This window comes from Oncorhynchus gorbuscha, linkage group LG08 (genome assembly GCF_021184085.1).
Source record: "Oncorhynchus gorbuscha isolate QuinsamMale2020 ecotype Even-year linkage group LG08, OgorEven_v1.0, whole genome shotgun sequence".
Taxonomy (NCBI): domain Eukaryota; kingdom Metazoa; phylum Chordata; class Actinopteri; order Salmoniformes; family Salmonidae; genus Oncorhynchus; species Oncorhynchus gorbuscha.
In genome coordinates this window covers 4,408,682-4,417,194 of record NC_060180.1, presented here as the reverse complement: position 1 = coordinate 4,417,194, position 8,513 = coordinate 4,408,682, and the positions used below count along the sequence as shown (strand labels likewise).

The window sequence follows — 8,513 nt, the reverse complement described above, 5'->3', positions numbered from 1 at the left end:
ATTTCATTTGGAACTTCACATCTCTCTAGTAGGGTCCTATGGGTAATGAACGATATCAGCCAAATGTCCACAATAAGTGGCCAGTTTTGATACTTTTCAGTTTATCGTCCCAGCTCACTGAATCACCAACACATTCATACTTTTCAGTTGTCAACTACTGTTCTCTTTACAGACGAGAGAATTGTTCAAACGTGTACAAAGTTAGGGCCACCTCCCTGACACCTGATTGTCCGGCTGGCTAAATGACGTATCTTGTACAGAAGAAAAGGAGAACAGCTGAAGCTGTTGGGATTTGAGCTAGAAGATCTTAAATAAATGATTTAATTTTAGAATTGGTGAGTATATGTGAATAATAATGCCAGTGGCTTCCCCCCTACTCGTGTAGCTGGGAGAAGATGTTGTTTAAGGCCTGGTTAAAACACCTTCCTTTGCTGTAAACCCAATTCCTTTTCTCATGCAGAGTTTACTATCACTTTCTGTTATGAAAAGCGTTTCTCACCAACCACCCAGGATAGGAAAAAGACTAGATTAATTTACTCAGATTTTAAAGGGCAGCCAGCATTTTAACCTGCTTTACCTGGAGGTGTTTAGCATGATAAGGGATTGCAGATGCACCTGCTACAGAAAAGACAACAGTATCAAAAAAGAAAAACGTTTGTAAAGAATAGTAGTGGTCACACGGTCTAAAGTGTGAACATTTTGGAAGAAAGACCACGAAGTTCCAGCCATGCTGGGATTGAGGATTGTTTGCTTGTAAAACTTTTTTCTCCCCCCTTTCCCTATTTATTTATGATATATCCATTTGAGGTTAAACTACTTAGTTGGAGGGCAACCATTTCACAACAACTGAATTCCCCTACACTATTTTTGTCTGTTTAGTTTTTTGTTATTGAGGATGTTAATGACATGGACTACTGCTTAATATAGGACCTTTTTTACAGTGTATCATAGCAAGTAAAGATGCCTGGACAAGTTTTAGGTCTGCTTCTCACCGTGTTCTTCCTGTAACATTTCACACTACTCTCTGGGGCTGGTGTGAGTGGAGAAGAAAGGATATCTTCCTCTCTATCCATCTGTAACATTTCACACTACTCTCTGGGGCTGGTGCGAGTGGAGAAGAAAGGATATCTTCCTCTCTATCCATCGTTAAATGATTTTGCTCATAATGTATCTTAATGTATATTACCTTCTTTCAAGTAAAGGTTAAATGCTTTGCATTAAAACCAGAACCACGCTGTCTCCTTTCCTGTGTTGTCAGTTTAGCGTCACTTTCTGTAGGGTTACAGTGGTGTGTTCAATATGCAGATAATGCACCGATCAGCTCTGAATAGGTCATCAGATCAAAGCCTGGAGAAGTGTTTAATAAGATCTTAGGAACCCGACTGTATGAACGTCATAATCTTCCTATAAAATGCACAGAATCTGTGTATCTGAAACACACCCAGTATTGACACTTGCTCTGTGTTGAAATCCTTAGCCCCTCCTACTTGTAGCTCTCCAAGGATTGGATTTAGTATGATTTCCCGGGTGGATTTCATTGTTGCCATATTGCTTACACACCTATCTAAACATGTTTCACCAAATCAAGTCCCTGGGTACTAGGGGCTCGTTTAGAATTCAGTGGTGAGTTAAAGGGTATTTTTAGATGCACCTTCTTTTTTTCAAGATCATCAAATTCTTAGTTGCCTAAAGGAGACTCGTGAACCAGATCAACATGATACTGCATAACCATAATCTGTACTACAATGTTTCTATAATGCACCCTTTGTACATAGCAGGCAAAATAACATAAAGTAATCCTCAATCAGTGCACACACCCAAGACCTTGTTCCTTCCAAGCCCCCTACATTCATACAGCTATCAGTCCAAGGCTGGAGTCAACAACACTATGACGAGGTTTCCCAAACATCTCTGGTTCAAACCACATGAGTTACCTGTTGATCTACCGTACACACTTGTCCTTACGCAAATACTGCCTGGGAGCCAACGCCTGGCAACACCCCACAATGCCTACTGTCTGAACTTAACACCACTGATATGAGTCACACCTGTCTTCTAAGAACACTTAACTGTTCCAGAGGTAGGCTTTTGTTTTTTACGTTGTGTTTGCACATTTCCTCAGACAGTTGAGTGAGTGTGAAGACATTGGTGCTTGTTTCCACATCTTGCCACTTATGAGTGAGGCAAGGGGGATGTTTTTGTGAACGCAACAAACTCCCCTGCCTTGCAACATTCCTTATACAGTATCAGGGTTGACCCCAACCCACAGTATATCTCAGGAACGACTAGAATTCAGACGCCGTTGAGATATGTTGACATCCTGTTTTACTGACTTTGGCAGAGCTCTGTCTTTGAAGTTGTCTACATTAAGTAATAAGTACACAGGAGAAACCTTGCAGCGTTCCTACACACACACACAGTTATAACGGCCTACACACTATAGCACCATTTATGTCTGCTGCTAACATGCGTCCATCCTGATTTTGTCTGTTTACAACAGATCTGATCAAAATCAGTAAATAATGAAGATTTTAATCATCACCACATATCTGAAAATGTAGTCATGATCATGATGCATGTTAGGACCAGGTATTAACAGGGCTATTGTCTCGTAGCACCAGGTATTAGCAGGGTACTGTCTCGTAGCGCCAGGTATTGACAGGGTATTGTCTCGTAGCACCAGGTATTAACAGGTTACTGTCTCCTAGCACCAGGTATTAACATGGTATTGTCTACTAGCACCAGGTATTAGCAGGGTACTGTCTCGTAGCACCAGGTATTAACATGGTATTGTCTACTAGCACCAGGTATTAACAGGGCTATTGTCTCCTAGCACCAGGTATTAACATGGTATTGTCTACTAGCACCAGGTATTAACAGGTTACTGTCTCCTAGCACCAGGTATTAACAGGGTATTGTCTCCTAGCACCAGGTATTAACAGGGTATTGTCTCCTAGCACCAGGTATTAGCAGGGTACTGTCTCGTAGCGCCAGGTATTAACAGGGTATTGTCTCCTAGCACCAGGTATTAACAGAGTATTGTCTCCTAGCACCAGGTATTAACAGGGTATTGTCTCCTAGCACCAGGTATTAACAGGGCATTGTCTCCTAGCACCAGGTATTAACAGGGTATTGTCTCCTAGCACCAGGTATTAACAGGGCTATTGTCTCCTAGCACCAGGTATTAACAGGGTATTGTCTCCTAGCACCAGGTATTAACAGGGTATTGTCTCCTAGCACCAGGTATTAGCAGGGTACTGTCTCGTAGCGCCAGGTATTAACAGGGTACTGTCTCCTAGCACCAGGTATTAACAGAGTATTGTCTCCTAGCACCAGGTATTAACAGGGTATTGTCACCTAGCACCAGGTATTAACAGGGTACTGTCTCCTAGCACCAGGTATTGACAGGGTATTGTCACCTAGCACCAGGTATTGACAGGGCTATTGTCTCCTAGCACCAGGTATTAACAGGGCTATTGTCTCCTAGCACCAGGTATTAACAGGGCTATTGTCTCCTAGCACCAGGTATTGACAGGGCTATTGTCTCCTAGCACCAGGTATTGACAGGGCTATTGTCTCCTAGCACCAGGTATTAACAGGGCTATTGTCTCCTAGCACCAGGTATTAACAGGGCTATTGTCTCCTAGCACCAGGTATTAACAGGGCTATTGTCTCCTAGCACCAGGTATTGACAGGGCTATTGTCTCCTAGCACCAGGTATTGACAGGGCTATTGTCTCCTAGCACCAGGTATTGACAGGGCTATTGTCTCCTAGCACCAGGTATTAACAGGGCTATTGTCTCCTAGCACCAGGTATTGACAGGGCTATTGTCTCCTAGCACCAGGTATTAACAGGGCTATTGTCTCCTAGCACCAGGTATTAACAGGGCTATTGTCTCCTAGCACCAGGTATTAACAGGGCTATTGTCTCCTAGCACCAGGTATTAACAGGGTACTGTCTCCTAGCACCAGGTATTAACAGGGTACTGTCTCCTAGCACCAGGTATTAACAGGGCTATTGTCTCCTAGCACCAGGTATTGACAGGGCTATTGTCTCCTAGCACCAGGTATTGACAGGGCTATTGTCTCCTAGCACCAGGTATTGACAGGGCTATTGTCTCCTAGCACCAGGTATTAACAGGGCTATTGTCTCCTAGCACCAGGTATTGACAGGGCTATTGTCTCCTAGCACCAGGTATTAACAGGGCTATTGTCTCCTAGCACCAGGTATTAACAGGGCTATTGTCTCCTAGCACCAGGTATTAACAGGGCTATTGTCTCCTAGCACCAGGTATTAACAGGGTACTGTCTCCTAGCACCAGGTATTAACAGGGTACTGTCTCCTAGCACCAGGTATTGACAGGGCTATTGTCTCCTAGCACCAGGTATTAACAGGGCTATTGTCTCCTAGCACCAGGTATTGACAGGGTACTGTCTCCTAGCACCAGGTATTAACAGGGTACTGTCTCCTAGCACCAGGTATTGACAGGGCTATTGTCTCCTAGCACCAGGTATTGACAGGGCTATTGTCTCCTAGCACCAGGTATTAACAGGGTACTGTCTCCTAGTACAGCCATCCATCCTGACAATGCCATATTGAATCAACACACCAGGCTTGTGTCAGCAAGTCGCTAGACTCATCTTCTTCACTGGCCTTCATCATCGTTCACATTATTTCTCCACTACTGCTGTCTCCTAGCACAAGCATTTCGCTACACCTGCAATAACATCTGCTGAACAAATGTGACCAATAAAATGTGATTTGATTAGATTAACAGGGTACTTGGTCTTTTGAAGCATGACATAAATAGGTCAGACCCTGGATGAGGTGTGTTGATGTGGAAACCAATGGTATTATAGTTTTTTAAATGTTTTTATTTCTATTATTTTTTTACATTTAGTTTAGTTTGTTAGTTTTCGATATTCACTTTACTCATTTTTATTTTGTTTAAGTTTGATTTTAAAAAATCAATACATTTTTATATTATTTAGTTTTAGTGTTGGGGACAGAAAGTAGAACTGGGATGCTAGGAGCCATTTATGTGTTTTTGAGATGTCACCTCTTGCCACTGTGGGGAAGTAATGCATAAGGAGATGGGTCATGTTATAGGTTAGGTTTAAAGGTAGACTGTGAGATAATGTAGATGCACAAATTAAACAGTAGTAGTAGTGGGTCAATTTCCTCAACAACCAGGAGCATTGAAGCGTGATGCTCAACTTCTCCTCTGTTTTGGTCCTGTAGCTACCAGTAGCAGTGTGAAGCGCACTTGTGCAAATGATCCAATACTCTTTGTGACAGTGTGAGAGAACCCTTGCATCATACTCATCTCAGTGGGTGAGTTTGAGCGGATCACTTTTGTCAAGTTGGTCACCACCTTTCAAAGTGTGGTGCATTCTGGGGATAAAAATAATCAGACAGGTGCCTACAGTTGAAGTCGGAAGTTTACATACACCTTAGCAAACTACATTTAAACTCAGTTTTTCACAATTCCTGACATTTAATCCTAGTAAAAATTCCCTGTCTTAGGTCAGTTAGGATCACCACTTTATTTTAAGAATGTGAAATGTCAGGATAATAGCAGAGAGAATGATTTATTTCAGCCTTTATTTCTTTCATCACATTCCACGTGGGTCAGAAGTTTACATACACTCAATTAGTATTTGGTAGAATTGCCTTTAAATAGTTTAACTTGGGTCAAACGTTTCGGGTAACCTTCCACAAGCTTCCCACAATAAGTTAGGTGAATGTTGTCCTATTCCTCCTGACAGAGCTGGTGTAACAGGTTTGTAGGCCTCTTTGCTCGGATTGAGGTCAGGGCTTTGTGATGGCTACTCCAGCCATTTTGCCACAACTTTGGAAGTATGCTTGTGGTCATTGTCCATTTAGAAGACCCATTTGCGACCAAGCTTTAACTTCCTGACTGATGTCTTGAGATGTTGCTTCAATATATCCACATAATTTTCCTGCCACATGATGCCTTCTATTTTGCAAAGTGCACCAGTCCCTCCTGCAGCAAAGCACCCCCACAACATGATGCTGCCACCCCCCCTGCTTCACAGTTGGGATGGTGTTCTTCGGCTTGCAAGCTTCCCCCTTTTTCGTCCAAACATAACGATGGTCATTATGGCCAAACAGTTCTATTTTTGTTTCATCAGACCAGAGGACATTTCTCCAAAAAGTACGATCTTTGTCCCCATGTGCAGTTGCAAACCGGTCTGGCTTTTTTATACGGTTTTGGAGAAGTGGCTTCTTCCTTGCTGAGCGGCCTTTCAGGTTATGTCGATATAGGACTTGTTTTAATGTGGATACAGATTTGCTGTTGTTTTGGGATTGATCTGCACTTTTCGCACCAAAGTACGTTCATCTCTTGGAGACAGAACACGTCTCCTCACTGAGCGGTATGACGGCTGGTCCCATGGTGTTTATACTTGCTTACAATTGTTTGTACAGATGAACGTGGTACTTCAGGCGTTTGGAAATTGCTCCCAAGCATGAACCAGACTTGTGGAGGTCTACATTACATTACATTACATTACATTTAAGTCATTTAGCAATTTTATTTCCTGAGGTCTTGGCTGATTTTTTTTATATTTTCCCATGATGTCAAGCAAAGAGGCACTGAGTTTGAAGGTAGGCCTTGAAATACATCCACAGGTACACCTCCACTTGACTCAAATGATGGCAATTAGCCTATCAGAAGCTTCTAAAGCCATGACATAATTTTCTAGAATTTTCCAAGCTGTTTAAAGCCACAGTCAACTTAGTGTATGTAAACGTCTGACCCACTGGAAATGTGATACAGTGAAATAATCTGTCTGTAAACAATTGTTGGAAATATTACTTGTGTCATGCACAAAGTAGATGTCCTAACCAACTTGCCAAAACTATAGTTTGTTAACAAGAAATTTGTGGAGTGGTTGAAAAACGTGTTTTAATGACTACAACCTAAGTGTATGTAAACTTCCGACTTCATCTGTATGTATCACATAGGGATGTGTTAAAAATACCCCTATGCCTGAAGTGTCCCCACTTACACCAGCCAATAGTTAGCTTTTCACATGGCGACAACTGGTAAGACATTTCCGGAGGGCGGTCACGTGTGCTTGCAAGGCAGAGGTCCTTGGTTCTAACCATGGCGTGAGCCGACTCAGTAGGAAGTGTTACTCTCTAAGCAGCATTACGTCCTTTACACCTACATGTTGACTGCAATCATTAGGGTGTTTTGTTTACAGTGGATATATGCATGTTTAAAGTGAATATATACAAATAAATTTGATATTTGAGGCTCTCTCTCACTGATTGATGTACAATGTGTACACAGATAATATAAATATATTATGATTTCAGTTTGTGAGGAGTTGATATGGGGGTTAGGTACACGAACAGTATATTATCAAGAAAACCTTTTTATAAACAATGGCAACACTGTCATGTTGATCTGAGCCTTGCTGTTGGAAAACCACTTTGGTGTCTGACTTTTTGCTGTCGCATATGCACCTCCCCCGACTTCACTCTTTGACTTTCGCCTACAGTTGGTTGCTTGAGCCTTACCACTCAAACACGCCCATTATCTGCGGTACTGATCTTGTTGAGTCTACCTTTAAAATTATAAAGTCAATCTCCCACCAGATTCATAAGCTTGAAAACCCAATTAGAACCCCCCCCAAAAAAACTAAAACTGAATATAATTAAGTTTTTTTGCTTTTGTTTTGTTAGTTGTGGAGTCAAAGATAATAGTATCGAGTTGGGATCTCCTCAGACAACTTAAGTATTTTAGGAACTTTTCAACTACTTAGCTTGTTAGCTAACCCTAACCCTTTTTGCAATTGTAATTCATAACATATACAAATTGTGTGATGGACATTCACATAGTAATACATACCATACGAAATGTAACAAATTAAGTATCTCGTACAGAATAATACGAAATGCTCTGAGACCAGGTTGTGATATGTCAGCTGGAAGGGATACTTTGGTATTTGGCAATGATGCCCATTTTTATGTCTCTGTGTCCAGTATGAAGGTAGAGGTAGTTGTGCTAATGCTGGACGTCTGTGATACCCATAGACTTCCAGCCATTGCTCTAACGCTAGTTAGCGTTGGCTGGCAAAACTACTTCTGACTTCCTTCATACTGGATGCAGAGACATAAAAATGGTGTTCATGAGTTCATCAGACTCTGGGGAAGTAGAGAAAGTGTCTCATTGGCAAAATCACGAAATATCCCTTGAAAGGATTTTTTTTATTTTATTTAACCTTTATTTAACGAGGCAAGTCAGTTTAGAACAAAAACTTATTTACAATGGTGGCCTACTCCGGTCAAACCCAGACGACGCTGGGCCAATTGTGCGCCGCCCTATGGGACTCCAATCATGGCCGGATGTGATACAGCCTGGATTCGAACCAAGAACTATCGTGACACCTCTTGCACTGAGATGCAGTGGCTTGTGACGACCAGATCTTGTCAGATCTAATGTCAAGGGACAGTACCGCAGAGGAATCGCAAATACAAA

General features: G+C 41.9%; 1 protein-coding gene across 2 annotated transcripts in view; it reads left to right on the top strand.

The window, feature by feature from the left end:
* LOC124041112 (eukaryotic translation initiation factor 4E-like) overlaps positions 1–1,237 on the top strand; it is a 41,147-nt gene extending 39,910 nt beyond the window's left edge. For both annotated transcript variants that reach the window (XM_046358289.1, XM_046358290.1), the window contains exon 7: positions 1–1,237. This exon is cut by the window's left edge and continues 347 nt beyond it. The gene's annotated coding sequence lies outside the window, so the exon portion shown is untranslated.
* The last annotated feature ends 7,276 nt before the right edge of the window (positions 1,238–8,513 follow it).